This window comes from Nothobranchius furzeri, chromosome 7, assembly GCF_043380555.1.
Source record: "Nothobranchius furzeri strain GRZ-AD chromosome 7, NfurGRZ-RIMD1, whole genome shotgun sequence".
In the NCBI taxonomy this organism is placed as follows: Eukaryota; Metazoa; Chordata; class Actinopteri; order Cyprinodontiformes; family Nothobranchiidae; genus Nothobranchius; species Nothobranchius furzeri.
The window spans coordinates 42,336,694-42,356,506 of NC_091747.1; the positions used below are offsets into that span (position 1 = coordinate 42,336,694).

Sequence of the window (19,813 nt, forward strand, 5' to 3'; positions counted from 1 at the left end):
TCATTTCAGACTTTTGACCAAACTTACAACTTATCGTTTGTTTTCATTATCAAAGCCAGCAGTCTTACTTGGGATAAGTGGTTCTACAAGGTCAATGAAATAGCAAAGGACAACTTCAGAGGGTTGGTCACAATTCAACCTCTGCAACTTTATTATACCAGTCCAATCTTCAGTCAAGATGGCCGAGCGGTCAAAGGCGCCAGACTCAAGCATTGCTTCAATTCCAATATGTGGATTCTGGTCTCCAGTAGGAGGCGTGGGTTCAAATCCCACTCTTGACACATTCATTAACTAGAAACAAAGGTTTATGATTACTTTTATATCAAGAATAAAGATCTCTGGACGCTATCAAGAGCAATTTATTCAAAGATGGGTGGGTGTGTCTTTGGTATGCAGATCTGCAGAAAGACATATGTTGGTCTTTTTCTAAATTTTTTTAGAAAAGTGCTTTTCTGTTAACAATGTTGTTATCTAAAATAAAAAAACTTAAAAATAACTACTGTGCCACTCATTTGAAGATTTGTGCGCTTATGTGACAAACTTTTTTACAGTGTCATCAACCAATGAATGAATGAATCTATCTATCTATCTATCTATCTATCTATCTATCTATCTATCTATCTATCTATCTATCTATGTATCTGACTATTTTACTCTGTTTCTGTCTGTAATCATTTTGTAGCCTGACTAGCTCAGCCGGTAGAGCATGAGAATTTTAATCTCAGGGTCATGGGTTAAAGTCCCATGTTAGGCATAGATTCTAAAGGCAACATCTGTCTATTCATGTGTAATCTTTCTACAAGTTCTTTTTTGAGAAGAATTGCAGGTGCTTGCATAAGAATTTGGGACTTTATTTGAATTTTTCTTAGTGTTGTCTGAGCTTAAAACTTCCCCCAATCGATGGCAACAATTTCTGTTTTTCAAGCAAACGCATTTTGATTCAGGGTAAACTGGTGACACTGCATGAAAACGTACTCTGTCAATGGCCTAAGCGCCCAATGTGGGGCTCGAACCCACGACCCTGAGATTAAGAGTCTCATGCTCTTCCGACTGAGCTAGTCGGGCATTTGACAATCTTGACAAGTTTGACAACGTGAGGTGACACTGTTTTGCCATACAGGGTTTGTTGCCCTGGTCCTTCAGATACATTAAATTACTGTAACTCAGTAACAATAAAAGAGCTTTTGATGTTGAACACCAATCTTCTAAAGATCCAAAGTGTTTTGGGAATGGGTAGAACTTGAATGAAAACAATTGCTTTTGATTGGGCAACTTCATTTCAGACATTTGACCAAACTTACAACTTATCGATTGTATTCATTATCACAGCCAGCAGTCTTACTTGGGATAAGTGGTTCTACAAGGTCAATGAAATAGCAAAGGACAACTTCAGAGGGTAGGTCACAATTCAACCTCTGCAACTTTATTATACAACTCCAATCTTCAGTCAAGATGGCCGAGCGGTCAAAGGCGACAGACTCAAGTATTGCTTCCATTCCAATATGGGGATTCTGGTCTCCAGTAGGAGGTGTGGGTTCAAATTCCACTCTTGACACATTCATTAACTAGTAACAAAGGTTTATGATTAATTATATCTCAAGAATAAAGATCTCTGGACGCTATCAGGAGCAATTTTTTCAAAGATGGGTGGGTGTATCTTTGGTGTACAGATCTGCAGAAAGACATATGTTGGTCTTTTTCTAAATTTTTTAGAAAAGTGCTTTTCTGTTAACAATGTTGTTATCTAAAATAAAAAAACTTAAAAATAACTACTGTGCCACTCATTTGAAGATTTGTGCGCTTATGTGACAAACTTTTTTACAGTGTCATCAACCAATGAATGAATGAAAGAAATTATCTATCTATCTATCTATCTATCTATCTATCTATCTATCTATCTATCTATCTATCTATCTATCTATCTATCTATCTATCTATCTATCTATCTATCTATCTATCTATCTATCTATCTATCTATCTATCTATCTGACTATTTTACTCTGTTTCTGTCTGTAATGATTTTGTAGCCTGACTAGCTCAGTCGGTAGAGCATGAGACTTTTAATCTCAGGGTAATGGGTTCAAGTCCCATGATAGGCATAGATTCTAAAGGCAACATCAGTCTATTCATGTGTAATCTTTCTACTAGTTCTTTGTCAGAAGAATTGCAGGTGCTGGCATAAGAATTTGGGACATTATTTGAGTATTTTCTTAGTGTTGTCTGAGCTTAAAACTCCCCCCCAATCTATGGCAACAATTTCTGTTTTTCAAGCAAACGCATTTTGATTCAGGGTAAACTGGTGACACTGCATGAAAACATACTCTGTCAAAGGCCTAAGCGCCCAACGTGGGGCTCGAACCCACGACCCTGAAATTAAGAGTCTCATGCTCTACCGACTGAGCTAGTTGGGCATTTGACAATCTTGACCAGTTTGACAACGTGAGGTGACACTGTTTTGCCATTCAGGGTTTGTTTCCCTGGTCCTTCAGATACAACAAATTACTGTAACTCAGTAACAATAAAAGAGCTTTTGAAGTTGACCACCATTCTTCTACAGATCTAAAGTGTTTTGGGAATGGGTAGAACTTGAATGAAAACAATTGCTTTTGATTGGGCAACTTCATTTCAGACATTTGACCAAACTTACAACTTATCGATGGTATTCATTATCACAGCCAGCAGTCTTACTTGGGATAAGTGGTTCTACAAGGTCAATGAAATAGCAAAGGACAACTTCAGAAGGTAGGTCACAATTCAACCTCTGCAACTTTATTATACCACACCAATCTTCAGTCAAGATGGCTGAGCGGTCAAAGGCGCCAGACCCAAGCATTGCTTCCATTCCAATATGGGGATTCTGTTCTCCAGTAGGAGGCGTGGGTTCAAATCCTACTCTTGACACATTCATTAACTAGCAACAAATGTTTATGAATAATTTTATCTCTAGAATAAAGATCTCTGGACGCTATCAAGAGCAATTTATTCAAAGATGGGTGGGTGTATCTTTGGTGTACAGATCTGCAGAAAGACATATGTTGGTCTTTTTCTAAATTTTTTAGAAAAGTGCTTTTCTGTTAACAATGTTGTCATCTAACATAAAAAAACTTAAAAATAACTACTGTGCCACTCATTTGAAGATTTGTGCGCTTATGTGACAAACTTTTTTACTGTGTCATCAACCAATGAATGAATGAATGAAAGAATCTATCCATCTATCTATCTATCTATCTATCTATCTATCTATCTATCTATCTATCTATCTATCTATCTATCTATCTATCTATCTATCTATCTATCTATCTATCTATCTATCTATCTATCTATCTATCTATCTATCTATCTATCTATTTTACTCTGTTTCTGTCTGTAATCATTTTGTAGCCTGACTAGCTCAGCCGGTAGAGCATGAGACTTTTAATCTCAGGGTCATGGGTTCAAGTCCCATGTTAGGCATAGATTCTAAAGGCAACATCTGTCTATTCATGTGTAATCTTTCTACTAGTTCTTTTGTGAGAAGAATTGCAGGTGCTTGCATGAGAATTTGGGACTTTATTTGAGTTTTTCTTAGTGTTGTCTGAGCTTAAAACTTCCCCCAATCTATGGCAACAATTTCTGTTTTTCAAGGAAACGCATTTTGATTCAGGGTAAACTGGTGACACTGCATGAAAACATACTCTGTCAAAGGCCTAAGCACCCAACGTGGGGCTCGAACCCACGACCCTGAAATTAAGAGTCTCATGCTCTACCGACTGAGCTAGTCAGGCATTTGACAATCTTGACAAGTTTGACAACGTGAGGTGACACTGTTTTGCCATACAGGGTTTGTTGCCCTGGTCCTTCAGATACAACAAATTACTGTAACTCAGTAACAATAAAAGAGCTTTTGAAGTTGAACAACAATCTTCTAAAGATCCAAAGTGTTTTGGGAATGGGTAGAACTTGAATGAAAACAATAGCTTTTGATTGGGCAACTTCATTTCAGACATTTGACCAAACTTACAACTTATCAATTGTATTCATTATCACAGCCAGCAGTCTTACTTGGGATAAGTGGTTCTACAAAGTCAATGAAATAGCAAAGGACAACTTCAGAGGGTAGGTCACAATTCAACCTCTGCAACTTTATTATACAACTCCAGTCTTCAGTCAAGATGGCCGAGCGGTCAAAGGCGCCAGACTCAAGCATTGCTTCCATTCCAATATGGGGATTCTGGTCTCCAGTAGGAGGCGTGGGTTCAAATCCCACTCTTGACACATTCATTAACTAGAAACAAAGGTTTATGATTAATTTTATCTCAAGAATAAAGATCTCTGGACGCTATCAAGAGCAATTTATTCAAAGATGGGTGGGTGTATCTTTGGTGTACAGATCTGCAGAAAGACATATGTTGGTCTTTTTCTAAATTTTTTAGAAAAGTGCTTTTCTGTTAACAATGTTGTTATCTAAAATAAAAAAACTTAAAAATAACTACTGTGCCACTCATTTGAAGATTTGTGCGCTTATGTGACAAACTTTTTTACAGTGTCATCAACCAATGAATGAATGAAAGAAAGAATCTATCTATCTATCTATCTATCTATCTATCTATCTATCTATCTATCTATCTATCTATCTATCTATCTATCTATCTATCTATCTATCTATCTATCTATCTATCTATCTATCTATCTATCTATCTATCTATCTATCTATCTATCTATCTATCTATCTATCTGACTATTTTACTCTGTTTCTGTCTGTAATGATTTTGTAGCCTGACTAGCTCAGTCGGTAGAGCATGAGACTTTTAATCTCAGGGTAATGGGTTCAAGTCCCATGATAGGCATAGATTCTAAAGGCAACATCAGTCTATTCATGTGTAATCTTTCTACTAGTTCTTTGTCAGAAGAATTGCAGGTGCTGGCATAAGAATTTGGGACATTATTTGAGTATTTTCTTAGTGTTGTATGAGCTTAAAACTCCCCCCAATCTATGGCAAGAATTTCTGTTTTTCAAGCAAACGCATTTTTATTCAGGGTAAACTGGTGACACTGCATGAAAACATACTCTGTCAAAGGCCTAAGCGCCCAACGTGGGGCTCGAACCCACGACCCTGAAATTAAGAGTCTCATGCTCTACCGACTGAGCTAGTTGGGCATTTGACAATCTTGACCAGTTTGACAACGTGAGGTGACACTGTTTTGCCATTCAGGGTTTGTTTCCCTGGTCCTTCAGATACAACAAATTACTGTAACTCAGTAACAATAAAAGAGCTTTTGAAGTTGACCACCAATCTTCTACAGATCTAAAGTGTTTTGGGAATGGGTAGAACTTGAATGAAAACAATTGCTTTTGATTGGGCAACTTCATTTCAGACATTTGACCAAACTTACAACTTATCGATGGTATTCATTATCACAGCCAGCAGTCTTACTTGGGATAAGTGGTTCTACAAGGTCAATGAAATAGCAAAGGACAACTTCAGAAGGTAGGTCACAATTCAACCTCTGCAACTTTATTATACCACACCAATCTTCAGTCAAGATGGCTGAGCGGTCAAAGGCGCCAGACTCAAGCATTGCTTCCATTCCAATATGGGGATTCTGTTCTCCAGTAGGAGGCGTGGGTTCAAATTCCACTCTTGACACATTCATTAACTAGTAACAAATGTTTATGAATAATTTTATCTCTAGAATAAAGATCTCTGGACGCTATCAAGAGCAATTTATTCAAAGATGGGTGGGTGTATCTTTGGTGTACAGATCTGCAGAAAGACATATGTTGGTCTTTTTCTAAATTTTTTAGAAAAGTGCTTTTCTGTTAACAATGTTGTTATCTAACATAAAAAAACTTAAAAATAACTACTGTGCCACTCATTTGAAGATTTGTGCGCTTATGTGACAAACTTTTTTACTGTGTCATCAACCAATGAATGAATGAATGAAAGAATCTATCTATCTATCTATCTATCTATCTATCTATCTATCTATCTATCTATCTATCTATCTATCTATCTATCTATCTATCTATCTATCTATCTATCTATCTATCTATCTATCTATCTATCTATCTATCTATCTGACTATTTTACTCTGTTTCTGTCTGTAATCATTTTGTAGCCTGACTAGCTCAGCCGGTAGAGCATGAGACTTTTAATCTCAGGGTCATGGGTTGAAGTCCCATGTTAGGCATACGTTCTAAAGGCAACATCTGTCTATTCATGTGTAATCTTTCTACTAGTTCTTTTGTGAGAAGAATTGCAGGTGCTGGCATAAGAATTTGGGACTTTATTTGAGTTTTTTCTTAGTGTTGTCTGAGCTTAAAACTTGCCCCAATCGATGGCAACAATTTCAGTTTTTCAAGCAAACACATTTTGATTCAGGGTAAACTGGTGACACTGCATGAAAACATTCTATGTCAAAGGCCTAAGCACCCAACGTGGGGCTCGAACCCACGACCCTGAGATTAAGAGTCTCATGCTCTACCGACTGAGCTAGTCGGGCATTTGACAATCTTGACAAGTTTGACAATTTTGAGGTGACACTGTTTTGCCATACAGGGTTTGTTGCCCTGGTCCTTCAGATACAACAAATTACTGTAACTCAGTAACAATAAAAGAGCTTTTGAAGTTGAACACCAATCTTCTAAAGATCCAACGTGTTTTGGGAATGGGTAGAACTTGAATGAAAACAATTGCTTTTGATTGGGCAACTTCATTTCAGACATTTGACCAAACTTACATCTTATCGATTGTATTCATTATCACAGCCAGCAGTCTTACTTGGGATAAGTGGTTCTACAAAGTCAATGAAATAGCAAAGGACAACTTCAGAGGGGAGGTCACAATTCAACCTCTGCAACTTTATTATACAACTCCAATCTTCAGTCAAGATGGCCGAGCGGTCAAAGGCGCCAGACTCAAGCATTGCTTCCATTCCAATATGGGGATTCTGGTCTCCAGTAGGAGGCGTGGGTTCAAATCCCACTCTTGACACATTCATTAACTAGAAACAAAGGTTTATGATTAATTTTATCTCAAGAATAAAGATCTCTGGACGCTATCAAGAGCAATTTATTCAAAGATGGGTGGGTGTATCATTGGTGTACAGATCTGCAGAAAGACATATGTTGGTCTTTTTCTAAATTTTTTAGAAAAGTGCTTTTCTGTTAACAATGTTGTTATCTAAAATAAAAAAACTTAAAAATAACTACTGTGCCACTCATTTGAAGATTTGTGCGCTTATGTGACAAACTTTTTTACAGTGTCATCAACCAATGAATGAATGAAAGAAATAATCTATCTATCTATCTATCTATCTATCTATCTATCTATCTATCTATCTATCTATCTATCTATCTATCTATCTATCTATCTATCTATCTATCTATCTATCTATCTATCTATCTATCTATCTATCTATCTATCTATCTATCTATCTATCTATCTATCTGACTATTTTACTCTGTTTCTGTCTGTAATGATTTTGTAGCCTGACTAGCTCAGTCGGTAGAGCATGAGACTTTTAATCTCAGGGTAATGGGTTCAAGTCCCATGATAGGCATAGATTCTAAAGGCAACATCAGTCTATTCATGTGTAATCTTTCTACTAGTTCTTTGTCAGAAGAATTGCAGGTGCTGGCATAAGAATTTGGGACATTATTTGAGTATTTTCTTAGTGTTGTCTGAGCTTAAAACTCCCCCCCAATCTATGGCAACAATTTCTGTTTTTCAAGCAAACGCATTTTGATTCAGGGTAAACTGGTGACACTGCATGAAAACATACTCTGTCAAAGGCCTAAGCGCCCAACGTGGGGCTCGAACCCACGACCCTGAAATTAAGAGTCTCATGCTCTACCGACTGAGCTAGTTGGGCATTTGACAATCTTGACCAGTTTGACAACGTGAGGTGACACTGTTTTGCCATTCAGGGTTTGTTTCCCTGGTCCTTCAGATACAACAAATTACTGTAACTCAGTAACAATAAAAGAGCTTTTGAAGTTGACCACCATTCTTCTACAGATCTAAAGTGTTTTGGGAATGGGTAGAACTTGAATGAAAACAATTGCTTTTGATTGGGCAACTTCATTTCAGACATTTGACCAAACTTACAACTTATCGATGGTATTCATTATCACAGCCAGCAGTCTTACTTGGGATAAGTGGTTCTACAAGGTCAATGAAATAGCAAAGGACAACTTCAGAAGGTAGGTCACAATTCAACCTCTGCAACTTTATTATACCACACCAATCTTCAGTCAAGATGGCTGAGCGGTCAAAGGCGCCAGACCCAAGCATTGCTTCCATTCCAATATGGGGATTCTGTTCTCCAGTAGGAGGCGTGGGTTCAAATCCTACTCTTGACACATTCATTAACTAGCAACAAATGTTTATGAATAATTTTATCTCTAGAATAAAGATCTCTGGACGCTATCAAGAGCAATTTATTCAAAGATGGGTGGGTGTATCTTTGGTGTACAGATCTGCAGAAAGACATATGTTGGTCTTTTTCTAAATTTTTTAGAAAAGTGCTTTTCTGTTAACAATGTTGTCATCTAACATAAAAAAACTTAAAAATAACTACTGTGCCACTCATTTGAAGATTTGTGCGCTTATGTGACAAACTTTTTTACTGTGTCATCAACCAATGAATGAATGAATGAAAGAATCTATCCATCTATCTATCTATCTATCTATCTATCTATCTATCTATCTATCTATCTATCTATCTATCTATCTATCTATCTATCTATCTATCTATCTATCTATCTATCTATTTTACTCTGTTTCTGTCTGTAATCATTTTGTAGCCTGACTAGCTCAGCCGGTAGAGCATGAGACTTTTAATCTCAGGGTCATGGGTTCAAGTCCCATGTTAGGCATAGATTCTAAAGGCAACATCTGTCTATTCATGTGTAATCTTTCTACTAGTTCTTTTGTGAGAAGAATTGCAGGTGCTTGCATGAGAATTTGGGACTTTATTTGAGTTTTTCTTAGTGTTGTCTGAGCTTAAAACTTCCCCCAATCTATGGCAACAATTTCTGTTTTTCAAGGAAACGCATTTTGATTCAGGGTAAACTGGTGACACTGCATGAAAAGATTCTCTGTCAAAGGCCTAAGCACCCAACGTGGGGCTCGAACCCACGACCCTGAAATTAAGAGTCTCATGCTCTACCGACTGAGCTAGTCAGGCATTTGACAATCTTGACAGGTTTGACAACGTGAGGTGACACTGTTTTGCCATACAGGGTTTGTTGCCCTGGTCCTTCAGATACAACAAATTACTGTAACTCAGTAACAATAAAAGAGCTTTTGAAGTTGAACAACAATCTTCTAAAGATCCAAAGTGTTTTGGGAATGGGTAGAACTTGAATGAAAACAATTGCTTTTGATTGGGCAACTTCATTTCAGACATTTGACCAAACTTACATCTTATCGATTGTATTCATTATCACAGCCAGCAGTCTTACTTGGGATTCGTGGTTCTACAAAGTCAATGAAATAGCAAAGGACAACTTCAGAGGGTAGGTCACAATTCAACCTCTGCAACTTTATTATACAACTCCAATCTTCAGTCAAGATGGCCGAGCGGTCAAAGGCGCCAGACTCAAGCATTGCTTCCATTCCAATATAGGGATTCTGGTCTCCAGGAGGAGGCGTGGGTTCAAGTCCCACTCTTGACACATTCATTAACTAGAAACAAAGGTTTATGATTAATTTTATCTCAAGAATAAAGATCTCTGGACGCTATCAAGAGCAATTTATTCAAAGATGGGTGGGTGTATCTTTGGTGTACAGATCTGCAGAAAGACATATGTTGGTCTTTTTATAAATTTTTTAGAAAAGTGCTTTTCTGTTAACAATGTTGTTATCTAAAATAAAAAAAACTTAAAAATAACTACTGTGCCACTCATTTGAAGATTTGTGCGCTTATGTGACAAACTTTTTTACAGTGTCATCAACCAATGAATGAATGAAAGATTAAATCTATCTATCTATCTATCTATCTATCTATCTATCTATCTATCTATCTATCTATCTATCTATCTATCTATCTATCTATCTATCTATCTATCTATCTATCATCTATCTATCTATCTATCTATCTATCTATCTGACTATTTTACTCTGTTTCTGTCTGTAATCATTTTGTAGCCTGACTAGCTCAGCCGGTAGAGCATGAGACTTTTAATCTCAGGGTCATGGGTTCAAGTCCCATGATAGGCATACGTTCTAAAGGCAACATCTGTCTATTCATGTGTAATCTTTCTACTAGTTCTTTTGTGAGAAGAATTGCAGGTGCTGGCATAAGAATTTGGGACGTCATTTGAGTTTTTTCTTAGTGTTGTCTGAGCTTAAAACTTCCCCCAATCTATGGCAACAATTTCTGTTTTTCAAGCAAACACATTTTGATTCAGGGTAAACTGGTGACACTGCATGAAAACATTCTCTGTCAAAGGCCTAACCACCCAACGTGGGGCTCGAACCCACGACCCTGAGATTAAGAGTCTCATGCTCTACCGACTGAGCTAGTCGGGCATTTGACAATCTTGACAAGTTTGACAACGTGAGGTGACACTGTTTTGCCATACAGGGTTTGTTGCCCTGGTCCTTCAGATACAACAGATTACTGTAACTCAGTAACAATAAAAGAGCTTTTGAAGTTGAACACCAATCTTCTAAAGATCCAAAGTGTTTTGGGAATGGGTAGAACTTGAATGAAAACAATTGCTTTTGATTGGGCAACTTCATTTCAGACATTTGACCAAACTTACATCTTATCGATTGTATTCATTATCACAGCCAGCAGTCTTACTTGGGATTCGTGGTTCTACAAAGTCAATGAAATAGCAAAGGACAACTTCAGAGGGGAGGTCACAATTCAACCTCTGCAACTTTATTATACAACTCCAATCTTCAGTCAAGATGGCCGAGCGGTCAAAGGCGCCAGACTCAAGCATTGCTTCCATTCCAATATGGGGATTCTGGTCTCCAGTAGGAGGCGTGGGTTCAAGTCCCACTCTTGACACATTCATTAACTAGAAACAAAGGTTTATGATTAATTTTATCTCAAGAATAAAGATCTCTGGACGCTATCAAGAGCAATTTATTCAAAGATGGGTGGGTGTATCTTTGGTGTACAGATCTGCAGAAAGACATATGTTGGTCTTTTTCTAAATTTTTTAGAAAAGTGCTTTTCTGTTAACAATGTTGTTATCTAAAATAAAAAAACTTAAAAATAACTACTGTGCCACTCATTTGAAGATTTGTGCGCTTATGTGACAAACTTTTTTACAGTGTCATCAACCAATGAATGAATGAATGAAAGAATCTATCTATCTATCTATCTATCTATCTATCTATCTATCTATCTATCTATCTATCTATCTATCTATCTATCTATCTATCTATCTATCTATCTGACTATTTTACTCTGTTTCTGTCTGTAATCATTTTGTAGCCTGACTAGCTCAGCCGGTAGAGCATGAGACTTTTAATCTCAGGGTCATGGGTTCAAGTCCCATGTTAGGCATAGATTCTAAAGGCAACATCTGTCTATTCATGTGTAATCTTTCTACTAGTTCTTTTGTGAGAAGAATTGCAGGTGCTTGCATGAGAATTTGGGAATTTATTTGAGTTTTTCTTAGTGTTGTCTGAGCTTAAAACTTCCCCCAATCTATGGCAACAATTTCTGTTTTTCAAGCAAACGCATTTTGATTCAGGGTAAACTGGTGACACTGCATGAAAACATACTCTGTCAAAGGCCTAAGCACCCAACGTGGGGCTCGAACCCACGACCCTGAGATTAAGAGTCTCATGCTCTACCGACTGAGCTAGTCGGGCATTTGACAATCTTGACAAGTTTGACAACGTGAGGTGACACTGTTTTGCCATACAGGGTTTGTTGCCCTGGTCCTTCAGATACAACAAATTACTGTAACTCAGTAACAATAAAAGAGCTTTTGAAGTTGAACAACAATCTTCTAAAGATCCAAAGTGTTTTGGGAATGGGTAGAACTTGAATGAAAACAATAGCTTTTGATTGGGCAACTTCATTTCAGACATTTGACCAAACTTACAACTTATCAATTGTATTCATTATCACAGCCAGCAGTCTTACTTGGGATAAGTGGTTCTACAAAGTCAATGAAATAGCAAAGGACAACTTCAGAGGGTAGGTCACAATTCAACCTCTGCAACTTTATTATACTACTCCAATCTTCAGTCAAGATGGCCGAGCGGTCAAAGGCGCCAGATTCAAGCATTTCTTCCATTCCAATATGGGGATTCTGGTCTCCAGTAGGAGGCGTGGGTTCAAATCCCAATCTTGACACATTCATTAACTAGAAACAAAGGTTTATGATTAATTTTATCTCAAGAATAAAGATCTCTGGACGCTATCAAGAGCAATTTATTCAAAGATGGGTGGGTGTATCTTTGGTGTACAGATCTGCAGAAAGACATATGTTGGTCTTTTTCTAAATTTTTTAGTAAAGTGCTTTTCTGTTAACAATGTTGTTATCTAAAATAAAAACTTAAAAATAACTACTGTGCCACTCATTTGAAGATTTGTGCGCTTATGTGACAAACTTTTTTACAGTGTCATCAACCAATGAATGAATGAAAGATTAAATCTATCTATCTATCTATCTATCGATCTATCTATCTATCTATCTATCTATCTATCTATCTATCTATCTATCTATCTATCTATCTATCTATCTATCTATCTATCTATCTATCTATCTATCTATCTATCTATCTATCTATCTGACTATTTTACTCTGTTTCTGTCTGTAATCATTTTGTAGCCTGACTAGCTCAGCCGGTAGAGCATGAGACTTTTGATCTCAGGGTCATGGGTTCAAGTCCCATGTTTAAGATTCTAAAGGCAACATCTGTTTATTCATGTGTAATCTTTCTACTAGTTCTTTTGTGAGAAGAATTGCAGGTGCTGGCATAAGAATTTGGGACTTTATTTGCGTTTTTTCTTAGTGTTGTCTGAGCTTAAAACTTCCCCCAATCGATGGCAACAATTTCTGTTTTTCAAGCAAACGCATTTTGATTCAGGGTAAAATGGTGACACTGCATGAAAACATACTCTGTCAGAGGCCTAGGCGCCCAACTTGGGGCTTGAACCCACAACCCTGAGATTAAGAGTCTCATGCTCTACCGACTGAGCTAGTCGGGCATTTGACAATCTTGACAAGTTTGACAACGTGAGGTGACACTGTTTTGCCATACAGGATTTGTTTCCCCTGTCCTTCAGATACAACAAATTACTGTAACTCAGTAACAATAAAAGAGCTTTTGAAGTTGAACACCAATCTCCTAAAGATCCAAAGTGTTTTGGGAATGGGTAGAACTTGAATGAAAACAATTGCTTTTGATTGGGCAACTTCATTTCAGACATTTGATCAAACTTACAACTTATCGATTGTATTCATTATCACAGCCAGCAGTCTTACTTGGGATAAGTGGTTCTAAAAGGTCAATGAAATAGCAAAGGACAACTTCAGAGGGTAGGTCACAATTCAACCTCTGCAACTTTATTATACAACTCCAATCTTCAGTCAAGATGGCCGAGCGGTCAAAGACGCCAGACTCAAGCATTGCTTCCATTCCAATGTGGGGATTCAGGTCTCCAGTAGGAGGCGTGGGTTCAAATCCCACTCTTGACACATTCATTAGCTAGTAACAAAGACTTATGATTAATTTTATCTCAAGAATAAAGATCTCAGGACGCTATCAGGAGCAATTTATTCAAAGATGGGTGGGTGTATCTTTGGTGTACAGATCTGCAGAAAGACATATGTTGGTCTTTTTCTAAATTTTTTAGAAAAGTGCTTTTCTGTTAACAATGTTGTTATCTAACATAAAAAACTTAAAAATAACTACTGTGCCACTCATTTGAAGATTTGTGCGCTTATGTGACAAACTTTTTTACAGTGTCATCAACCAATGAATGAATGAATGAAAGAATCTATCTATCTATCTATCTATCTATCTATCTATCTATCTATCTATCTATCTATCTATCTATCTATCTATCTATCTATCTATCTATCTATCTATCTATCTATCTATCTATCTGACTATTTTACTCTGTTTCTGTCTGTAATCATTTTGTAGCCTGACTAGCTCAGCCGGTAGAGCATGAGACTTTTAATCTCAGGGTCATGGGTTCAAGTCCCATGTTAGGTATAGATTCTAAAGGCAAAATCTGTCTATTCATGTGTAATCTTTCTACTAGTTCTTTTGTGAGAAGAATTGCAGGTGCTTGCATGAGAATTTGGGACTTTATTTTAGTTTTTCTTAGTGTTGTCTGAGCTTAAAACTTCCCCCAATCTATGGCAACAATTTCTGTTTTTCAAGCAAACGCATTTTGATTCAGGGTAAACTGGTGACACTGCATGAAAACATACTCTGTCAAAGGCCTAAGCACCCAACGTGGGGCTCGAACCCACGACCCTGAGATTAAGAGTCTCATGCTCTACCGACTGAGCTAGTCGGGCATTTAACAATCTTGACAAGTTTGACAACGTGAGGTGACACTGTTTTGCCATACAGGGTTTGTTGCCCTGGTCCTTCAGATAAAACAAATTACTGTAACTCAGTAACAATAAAAGAGCTTTTGAAGTTGAACAACAATCTTCTAAAGATCCAAAGTGTTTTGGGAATGGGTAGAACTTGAATGAAAACAATAGCTTTTGATTGGGCAACTTCATTTCAGACATTTGACCAAACTTACAACTTATCAATTGTATTCATTATCACGGCCAGCAGTCTTACTTGGGATAAGTGGTTCTACAAAGTCAATGAAATAGCAAAGGACAACTTCAGAGGGTAGGTCACAATTCAACCTCTGCAACTTTATTATACAACTCCAATCTTCAGTCAAGATGGCCGAGCGGTCAAAGGCGCCAGATTCAAGCATTGCTTCCATTCCAATATGGGGATTCTGATCTCCAGTAGGAGGCGTGGGTTCAAATCCCAATCTTGACACATTCATTAACTAGAAACAAAGGTTTATGATTAATTTTATCTCAAGAATAAAGATCTCTGGACGCTATCAAGAGCAATTTATTCAAAGATGGGTGGGTGTATCTTTGCTGTACAGATCTGCAGAAAGACATATGTTGGTCTTTTTCTAAATTTTTTAGAAAAGTGCTTTTCTGTTAACAATGTTGTTATCTAAAATAAAAAAACTTAAAAATAACTACTGTGCCACTCATTTGAAGATTTGTGCGCTTATGTGACAAACTTTTTTACAGTGTCATCAACCAATGAATGAATGAAAGAAAGAATCTATCTATCTATCTATCTATCTATCTATCTATCTATCATCTATTTATCTATCTATCTATCTATCTATCTATCTATCTATCTATCTATCTATCTATCTATCTATCTATCTATCTATCTATCTATCTATCTATCTATCTATCTATCTATCTATCTATCTATCTGACTATTTTACTCTGTTTCTGTCTGTAATCATTTTGAAGCCTGACTAGCTCAGCCGGTAGAGCATGAGACTTTTAATCTCAGGGTCATGGGTTCAAGTCCCATGTTAGGCATACGTTCTTAAGGCAACATCTGTCTATTCATGTGTAATCTTTCTACTAGTTCTTTTGTGAGAAGAATTGCAGGTTCTGGCATAAGAATTTGGGACGTTATTTGAGTTTTTTCTTAGTGTTGTCTGAGCTTAAAACTTCCCCCAATCTATGGCAACAATTTCTGTTTTTCAAGCAAACACATTTTGATTCAGGGTAAGCTGGTGACACTGCATGAAAACATTCTCTGTCAAAGGCCTAAGCACCCAACGTGGGGCTCGAACCCACGACCCTGAGATTAAGAGTCTCATGCTCTACCGACTGAGCTAGTCGGGCATTTGACAATCTTGACAAGTTTGACAACGTGAGGTGACACTGTTTTGCCATACAGGGTTTGTTGCCCTGGTCCTTCAGATACAACAGATTACTGTAACTCAGTAACAATAAAAGAGCTTTTGAAGTTGAACACCAATCTTCTAAAGATCCAAAGTGTTTTGGGAATGGGTAGAACTTGAATGAAAACAATTGCTTTTGATTGGGCAACTTCATTTCAGACATTTGACCAAACTTACATCTTATCGATTGTATTCATTATCACAGCCAGCAGTCTTACTTGGGATTCGTGGTTCTACAAAGTCAATGAAATAGCAAAGGACAACTTCAGAGGGTAGGTCACAATTCAACCTATGCAACTTTATTATACAACTCCAATCTTCAGTCAAGATGGCCGAGCGGTCAAAGGCGCCAGACTCAAGCATTGCTTCCATTCCAATATGGGGATTCTGGTCTCCAGGAGGAGGCGTGGGTTCAAGTCCCACTCTTGACACATTCATTAACTAGAAACAAAGGTTTATGATTAATTTTATCTCAAGAATAAAGATCTCTGGACGCTATCAAGAGCAATTTATTCAAAGATGGGTGGGTGTATCTTTGGTGTACAGATCTGCAGAAAGACATATGTTGGTCTTTTTATAAATTTTTTAGAAAAGTGCTTTTCTGTTAACAATGTTGTTATCTAAAATAAAAAAAACTTAAAAATAACTACTGTGCCACTCATTTGAAGATTTGTGCGCTTATGTGACAAACTTTTTTACAGTGTCATCAACCAATGAATGAATGAAAGATTAAATCTATCTATCTATCTATCTATCTATCTATCTATCTATCTATCTATCTATCTATCTATCTATCTATCTATCTATCTATCTATCTATCTATCTATCTATCTATCTATCTATCTGACTATTTTACTCTGTTTCTGTCTGTAATCATTTTGTAGCCTGACTAGCTCAGCCGGTAGAGCATGAGACTTTTAATCTCAGGGTCATGGGTTCAAGTCCCATGTTAGGCATAGATTCTAAAGGCAACATCTGTCTATTCATGTGTAATCATTCTACTAGTTCTTTTGTGAGAAGAATTGCAGGTGCTTGCATGAGAATTTGGGAATTTATTTGAGTTTTTCTTAGTGTTGTCTGAGCTTAAAACTTCCCCCAATCTATGGCAACAATTTCTGTTTTTCAAGCAAACGCATTTTGATTCAGGGTAAACTGGTGACACTGCATGAAAACATACTCTGTCAAAGGCCTAAGCACCCAACGTGGGGCTCGAACCCACGACCCTGAGATTAAGAGTCTCATGCTCTACCGACTGAGCTAGTCGGGCATTTGACAATCTTGACAAGTTTGACAACGTGAGGTGACACTGTTTTGCCATACAGGGTTTGTTGCCCTGGTCCTTCAGATACAACAAATTACTGTAACTCAGTAACAATAAAAGAGCTTTTGAAGTTGAACAACAATCTTCTAAAGATCCAAAGTGTTTTGGGAATGGGTAGAACTTGAATGAAAACAATAGCTTTTGATTGGGCAACTTCATTTCAGACATTTGACCAAACTTACAACTTATCAATTGTATTCATTATTACAGCCAGCAGTCTTACTTGGGATAAGTGGTTCTACAAAGTCAATGAAATAGCAAAGGACAACTTCAGAGGGTAGGTCACAATTCAACCTCTGCAACTTTATTATACTACTCCAATCTTCAGTCAAGATGGCCGAGCGGTCAAAGGCGCCAGATTCAAGCGTTGCTTCCATTCCAATATGGGGATTCTGGTCTCCAGTAGCAGGCGTGGGTTCAAATCCCAATCTTGACACATTCATTAACTAGAAACAAAGGTTTATGATTAATTTTATCTCAAGAATAAAGATCTCTGGACGCTATCAAGAGCAATTTATTCAAAGATGGGTGGGTGTATCTTTGGTGTACAGATCTGCAGAAAGACATATGTTGGTCTTTTTCTAAATTTTTTAGTAAAGTGCTTTTCTGTTAACAATGTTGTTATCTAAAATAAAAACTTAAAAATAACTACTGTGCCACTCATTTGAAGATTTGTGCGCTTATGTGACAAACTTTTTTACAGTGTCATCAACCAATGAATGAATGAAAGATTAAATCTATCTATCTATCTATCTATCTATCTATCTATCTATCTATCTATCTATCTATCTATCTATCTATCTATCTATCTATCTATCTATCTATCTATCTATCTATCTATCTATCTATCTATCTGACTATTTTACTCTGTTTCTGTCTGTAATCATTTTGTAGCCTGACTAGCTCAGCCGGTAGAGCATGAGACTTTTAATCTCAGGGTCATGGGTTCAAGTCCCATGTTTAAGATTCTAAAGGCAACATCTGTTTATTCATGTGTAATCTTTCTACTAGTTCTTTTGTGAGAAGAATTGCAGGTGCTGGCATAAGAATTTGGGACTTTATTTGCATTTTTTCTTAGTGTTGTCTGAGCTTAAAACTTCCCCCAATCGATGGCAACAATTTCTGTTTTTCAAGCAAACGCATTTTGATTCAGGGTAAACTGGTGACACTGCATGAAAACATACTCTGTCAGAGGCCTAGGCGCCCAACTTGGGGCTTGAACCCACGACCCTGAGATTAAGAGTCTCATGCTCTACCGACTGAGCTAGTCGGGCATTTGACAATCTTGACAAGTTTGACAACGTGAGGTGACACTGTTTTGCCATACAGGATTTGTTTCCCCTGTCCTTCAGATACAACAAATTACTGTAACTCAGTAACAATAAAAGAGCTTTTGAAGTTGAACACCAATCTCCTAAAGATCCAAAGTGTTTTGGGAATGGGTAGAACTTGAATGAAAACAATTGCTTTTGATTGGGCAACTTCATTTCAGACATTTGATCAAACTTACAACTTATCGATTGTATTCATTATCACAGCCAGCAGTCTTACTTGGGATAAGTGGTTCTAAAAGGTCAATGAAATAGCAAAGGACAACTTCAGAGGGTAGGTCACAATTCAACCTCTGCAAATTTATTATACCACTCCAATCTTCAGTCAAGATGGCCGAGCGGTCAAAGACGCCAGACTCAAGCATTGCTTCCATTCCAATGTGGGGATTCAGGTCTCCAGTAGGAGGCGTGGGTTCAAATCCCACTCTTGACACATTCATTAACTAGTAACAAAGACTTATGATTAATTTTATCTCAAGAATAAAGATCTCAGGACGCTATCAAGAGCAATTTATTCAAAGATGGGTGGGTGTATCTTTGGTGTACAGATCTGCAGAAAGACATATGTTGGTCTTTTTCTAAATTTTTTAGAAAAGTGCTTTTCTGTTAACAATGTTGTTATCTAACATAAAAAAACTTAAAAATAACTACTGTGCCACTCATTTGAAGATTTGTGCGCTTATGTGACAAACTTTTTTACAGTGTCATCAACCAATGAATGATTGAATGAAAGAATCTATCTATCTATCTATCTATCTATCTATCTATCTATCTATCTATCTATCTATCTATCTATCTGACTATTTTACTCTGTTTCTGTCTGTAATCATTTTGTAGCCTGACTAGCTCAGCCGGTAGAGCATGAGACTTTTAATCTCAGGGTCATGGGTTCAAGTCCCATGTTAGGCATAGATTCTAAAGGCAACATCTGTCTATTCATGTGTAATCTTTCTACTAGTTCTTTTGTGAGAAGAATTGCAGGTGCTTGCATGAGAATTTGGGACTTTATTTGAGTTTTTTCTTATTGTTGTCTGACCTTAAAACTTCCCCCTATCTATGGCAACAATTTCTGTTTTTCAAGCAAACGCATTTTGATTCAGGGTAAACTGGTGACACTCCATGAAAACATACTCTGTCAAAGGCCTAAGCACCCAACGTGGGGCTCGAACCCACGACCCTGAGATTAAGAGTCTCATGCTCTACCGACTGAGCTAGTCGGGCATTTGACAAT

General features: G+C 37.3%; 27 non-coding genes across 27 annotated transcripts; 13 read left to right on the forward strand and 14 right to left on the reverse strand.

Moving 5' to 3' along the window:
• Nucleotides 1-172: 172 nt before the first annotated feature.
• trnal-caa (transfer RNA leucine (anticodon CAA)) lies at nucleotides 173-281 on the forward strand. Its single transcript has 2 exons — nucleotides 173-210; nucleotides 236-281. It is a non-coding gene; the product is annotated as a tRNA-Leu (tRNA).
• Nucleotides 282-992: 711 nt separating this feature from the next.
• trnak-cuu (transfer RNA lysine (anticodon CUU)) lies at nucleotides 993-1,065 on the reverse strand. Its single transcript has one exon. It is a non-coding gene; the product is annotated as a tRNA-Lys (tRNA).
• Nucleotides 1,066-2,338: 1,273 nt separating this feature from the next.
• Nucleotides 2,339-2,411, reverse strand: trnak-cuu (transfer RNA lysine (anticodon CUU)). Its single transcript has one exon. It is a non-coding gene; the product is annotated as a tRNA-Lys (tRNA).
• A 969-nt stretch (nucleotides 2,412-3,380) lies between these two features.
• trnak-uuu (transfer RNA lysine (anticodon UUU)) lies at nucleotides 3,381-3,453 on the forward strand. The gene has a single exon. It is a non-coding gene; the product is annotated as a tRNA-Lys (tRNA).
• Nucleotides 3,454-3,691: 238 nt separating this feature from the next.
• Nucleotides 3,692-3,764, reverse strand: trnak-cuu (transfer RNA lysine (anticodon CUU)). Its single transcript has one exon. It is a non-coding gene; the product is annotated as a tRNA-Lys (tRNA).
• A 381-nt stretch (nucleotides 3,765-4,145) lies between these two features.
• On the forward strand, nucleotides 4,146-4,254 carry trnal-caa (transfer RNA leucine (anticodon CAA)). Its single transcript has 2 exons — nucleotides 4,146-4,183; nucleotides 4,209-4,254. It is a non-coding gene; the product is annotated as a tRNA-Leu (tRNA).
• An 810-nt stretch (nucleotides 4,255-5,064) lies between these two features.
• On the reverse strand, nucleotides 5,065-5,137 carry trnak-cuu (transfer RNA lysine (anticodon CUU)). The gene has a single exon. It is a non-coding gene; the product is annotated as a tRNA-Lys (tRNA).
• Nucleotides 5,138-6,410: 1,273 nt separating this feature from the next.
• Nucleotides 6,411-6,483, reverse strand: trnak-cuu (transfer RNA lysine (anticodon CUU)). The gene has a single exon. It is a non-coding gene; the product is annotated as a tRNA-Lys (tRNA).
• A 382-nt stretch (nucleotides 6,484-6,865) lies between these two features.
• Nucleotides 6,866-6,974, forward strand: trnal-caa (transfer RNA leucine (anticodon CAA)). Its single transcript has 2 exons — nucleotides 6,866-6,903; nucleotides 6,929-6,974. It is a non-coding gene; the product is annotated as a tRNA-Leu (tRNA).
• Nucleotides 6,975-7,781: 807 nt separating this feature from the next.
• trnak-cuu (transfer RNA lysine (anticodon CUU)) lies at nucleotides 7,782-7,854 on the reverse strand. The gene has a single exon. It is a non-coding gene; the product is annotated as a tRNA-Lys (tRNA).
• Nucleotides 7,855-8,787: 933 nt separating this feature from the next.
• On the forward strand, nucleotides 8,788-8,860 carry trnak-uuu (transfer RNA lysine (anticodon UUU)). The gene has a single exon. It is a non-coding gene; the product is annotated as a tRNA-Lys (tRNA).
• A 238-nt stretch (nucleotides 8,861-9,098) lies between these two features.
• trnak-cuu (transfer RNA lysine (anticodon CUU)) lies at nucleotides 9,099-9,171 on the reverse strand. The gene has a single exon. It is a non-coding gene; the product is annotated as a tRNA-Lys (tRNA).
• A 381-nt stretch (nucleotides 9,172-9,552) lies between these two features.
• trnal-caa (transfer RNA leucine (anticodon CAA)) lies at nucleotides 9,553-9,661 on the forward strand. The gene is made up of 2 exons: nucleotides 9,553-9,590; nucleotides 9,616-9,661. It is a non-coding gene; the product is annotated as a tRNA-Leu (tRNA).
• A 783-nt stretch (nucleotides 9,662-10,444) lies between these two features.
• Nucleotides 10,445-10,517, reverse strand: trnak-cuu (transfer RNA lysine (anticodon CUU)). The gene has a single exon. It is a non-coding gene; the product is annotated as a tRNA-Lys (tRNA).
• Nucleotides 10,518-10,898: 381 nt separating this feature from the next.
• trnal-caa (transfer RNA leucine (anticodon CAA)) lies at nucleotides 10,899-11,007 on the forward strand. The gene is made up of 2 exons: nucleotides 10,899-10,936; nucleotides 10,962-11,007. It is a non-coding gene; the product is annotated as a tRNA-Leu (tRNA).
• Nucleotides 11,008-11,438: 431 nt separating this feature from the next.
• On the forward strand, nucleotides 11,439-11,511 carry trnak-uuu (transfer RNA lysine (anticodon UUU)). The gene has a single exon. It is a non-coding gene; the product is annotated as a tRNA-Lys (tRNA).
• A 238-nt stretch (nucleotides 11,512-11,749) lies between these two features.
• trnak-cuu (transfer RNA lysine (anticodon CUU)) lies at nucleotides 11,750-11,822 on the reverse strand. The gene has a single exon. It is a non-coding gene; the product is annotated as a tRNA-Lys (tRNA).
• A 2,288-nt stretch (nucleotides 11,823-14,110) lies between these two features.
• On the forward strand, nucleotides 14,111-14,183 carry trnak-uuu (transfer RNA lysine (anticodon UUU)). The gene has a single exon. It is a non-coding gene; the product is annotated as a tRNA-Lys (tRNA).
• Nucleotides 14,184-14,421: 238 nt separating this feature from the next.
• trnak-cuu (transfer RNA lysine (anticodon CUU)) lies at nucleotides 14,422-14,494 on the reverse strand. Its single transcript has one exon. It is a non-coding gene; the product is annotated as a tRNA-Lys (tRNA).
• Nucleotides 14,495-15,486: 992 nt separating this feature from the next.
• Nucleotides 15,487-15,559, forward strand: trnak-uuu (transfer RNA lysine (anticodon UUU)). The gene has a single exon. It is a non-coding gene; the product is annotated as a tRNA-Lys (tRNA).
• A 239-nt stretch (nucleotides 15,560-15,798) lies between these two features.
• Nucleotides 15,799-15,871, reverse strand: trnak-cuu (transfer RNA lysine (anticodon CUU)). The gene has a single exon. It is a non-coding gene; the product is annotated as a tRNA-Lys (tRNA).
• Nucleotides 15,872-16,252: 381 nt separating this feature from the next.
• trnal-caa (transfer RNA leucine (anticodon CAA)) lies at nucleotides 16,253-16,361 on the forward strand. The gene is made up of 2 exons: nucleotides 16,253-16,290; nucleotides 16,316-16,361. It is a non-coding gene; the product is annotated as a tRNA-Leu (tRNA).
• A 452-nt stretch (nucleotides 16,362-16,813) lies between these two features.
• Nucleotides 16,814-16,886, forward strand: trnak-uuu (transfer RNA lysine (anticodon UUU)). The gene has a single exon. It is a non-coding gene; the product is annotated as a tRNA-Lys (tRNA).
• A 238-nt stretch (nucleotides 16,887-17,124) lies between these two features.
• trnak-cuu (transfer RNA lysine (anticodon CUU)) lies at nucleotides 17,125-17,197 on the reverse strand. Its single transcript has one exon. It is a non-coding gene; the product is annotated as a tRNA-Lys (tRNA).
• A 1,255-nt stretch (nucleotides 17,198-18,452) lies between these two features.
• Nucleotides 18,453-18,525, reverse strand: trnak-cuu (transfer RNA lysine (anticodon CUU)). The gene has a single exon. It is a non-coding gene; the product is annotated as a tRNA-Lys (tRNA).
• Nucleotides 18,526-19,418: 893 nt separating this feature from the next.
• trnak-uuu (transfer RNA lysine (anticodon UUU)) lies at nucleotides 19,419-19,491 on the forward strand. The gene has a single exon. It is a non-coding gene; the product is annotated as a tRNA-Lys (tRNA).
• Nucleotides 19,492-19,730: 239 nt separating this feature from the next.
• On the reverse strand, nucleotides 19,731-19,803 carry trnak-cuu (transfer RNA lysine (anticodon CUU)). The gene has a single exon. It is a non-coding gene; the product is annotated as a tRNA-Lys (tRNA).
• Between the last annotated feature and the right edge of the window lie 10 nt (nucleotides 19,804-19,813).